The sequence below is a fragment of the Penaeus vannamei genome, chromosome 15, assembly GCF_042767895.1.
Source record: "Penaeus vannamei isolate JL-2024 chromosome 15, ASM4276789v1, whole genome shotgun sequence".
Classification (NCBI taxonomy): Eukaryota; Metazoa; Arthropoda; class Malacostraca; order Decapoda; family Penaeidae; genus Penaeus; species Penaeus vannamei.
Genome location: NC_091563.1, coordinates 4,450,828 through 4,453,484, shown reverse-complemented (window position 1 = coordinate 4,453,484; position 2,657 = coordinate 4,450,828).

Here is a 2,657-nt window from a genome sequence, read left to right as displayed (position 1 = left end):
GTGACACGAAGAAAAAAAGGAATAGGATTTTGGTGAAATAGAAATAAAGACGAAGACAGGAAGAGACGGTAGAAAATGATAAATCAAAGTAATAAAAGAAAGAAGGGAAGTAGCGTAGGTGTGAATAGAGAGAATAGAGAGAAAAGTCACGGAAATACGTCACCTTACTGACCAATGGATAAATAAAGCAGGTACTTAAGTATACAGAATGATAAATATGTAGAGAGGTAGAAAAACAGATAAATAAATAGACACGTAGATGGACAGATAGATAGGTAGATAGGAAGATGGAGAGAGAGAGAGAGAGAGAGAGAGAGAGAGAGAGAGAGAGAGAGAGAGAGAGAGAGAGAGAGAGAGAGAGAGAGAGAGAGAGAGAGAGAGAGAGAAAGAAAGAAATAGAGAGAGAGAAGAAGAAGAAGAAGAAAGAGGAGGAACTAATAAAACTTTATAATGATTTAAAATATAATTCTTTGAATATGTAACAAGGTTCTTGTTGTCACCAAACGAAATAAAGTGTTAATGCTACGGAATCAAAGACAATTATAGAAACAAATTTAATAGTACTGTATAATCAGAATAATCAAGCGACTAATTTGAAACTGAGTCATTACGATTTAAAAATCTAGTTTGAACTATTTCAAATCTGATATGAAGTATTTTTTAAACATATTTTTCACTTTCTATTATTTTTTCTTTGCCACCGAACGCGATTTTGTGGAACTGTAAAACGTCTGTTATTTTTTAGGAACAAATCAAAATTTGTTCTGAGTTTACAGTCCTTACCATGCTCATTGTTTGAACGTTGTGTATGAATTTGCTGCAATAGGCTGGAATGCTATTTCTTATCTGTTGCTCTATCTGTCTGTCTATCTATCTATCCATGTGTCTCTCTGTCTGTCTGTCAATCTATCTATCCATGTGTCTCTCTGTCTGTCTGTCAATCTATCTATCCATGTATCTCTCTGTCTGTCTATCTATCCATGTATCTCTCTGTCTGTCTGCCAATCTATCTGTTCATGTATCTCTGTCTATCTATCTATCTATGTATCTCTCTGTCTATCTATATGTACATATTCATGAAAGTGCGGATTAATGATAGTAAAAAAAGTAAAGTGACAATGATCAGGGATGTAAAACTGTACAAATTAATTAGCATCGTCTTTTTCTGTATAGACACGCCCGGCGGCACACACACACACACACACACACACACACACACACACACACACACACACACACACACACGCACACACGTACACACACGCACACACACACAGGCACACGCACACACACACGCACACACACACACATAAACACCTATGTATATGACTATGCATATATAACACTCTAAGCCTTACATCTGCCCTCCCACTACTTTGCATATGAAGGCCCTCCATGTCCTCGCTCTCTGCAACATGACCATGTTTTGTAACATTTTTACAAAACATGACCCGAAACAATTTTTAATCACTTTCTCTCAATCTTCATTTGTGTGAAATTTAGAATTCTTTCGTGGTTCCCTTTCTGTATCCACTGCGGATGAATGGCAACAGTACATAGCAATGAAAACAAGAACCAAGTGGATGTAACTGATTTGTAGTATCTGAAGGAGCGTCCTTGTTTTGGGGGAAAGGCTAGATCAGTAGCAACTTGAGGAGGTCATGACGTCAGATTTTGATGACGTCACAAAGATGCGATTCCGTTTGTGAAAAAGGCCCATAGGGTTTATTGTTCATTCTGGTCTTTTCAATTTTTAAAAAGTGATGGAAAATAACTATTTTAATGGTTATATTTCCATTGATCAATCATCAAAATAGTCCTGTGGATGAGAAAAGTCAGCGATTATACTTACGCATGAATGATTCTCAAGTGGAATTGCTAGCAGTGGGAGTCAAGCCAAAGGCTCATATTTTTACTCAGCTGGAAAGAATTGAGTAATACCTACTTTTATTATTCCCTCCATTCACTCAATCAATGAATGAATGAAAGGTATTTTATTTGATGTGTGGGATACCAGGCCGGGCTATTTTTAGAATAGCACATGTTCATGTTTACATTTTGTACAATATCCAACAGTGTTTAAAGTTTCAATGGCTTTTTCAGGCGTTTTTGACTCCATAAAGTCTTGTTGGCCTGGTATCTTACACATTAAATATACCTTTTATTCATTCATGGAGTGCATGGAGGTAATAATAAAAGTAGGTATTACTCAATTCCTTCCAGCTGAGTAAAAAATACAGGCCTATGGCTTGACTCCCACTGCTAGAAATTCCACTTGAGAATCATGCATAAACATAATCGCCAACTCTTCTCATCCACAAGGCTATTTTGATTGGTTGTTCAATGAAAATATAACCATTAAGATAATTGTTTTCCAATCTTTTTGAAAATTGAAAAGACCAAAATGAATATATATATATATATATATATATATATATATATATATATATATATATATATATATATATAATATACACACATGTAATTGCATACATATATATGTATATGTATATAAAAAAAAATATATATATTTATATATCTATACATGCACGCACACACACAACTATATCTATCTATCTATACATGTGTATGTACATATATACAAGTATAAAACAATGTAATATAATGATAGCATAGGAAAGTTGAAAGATTACACA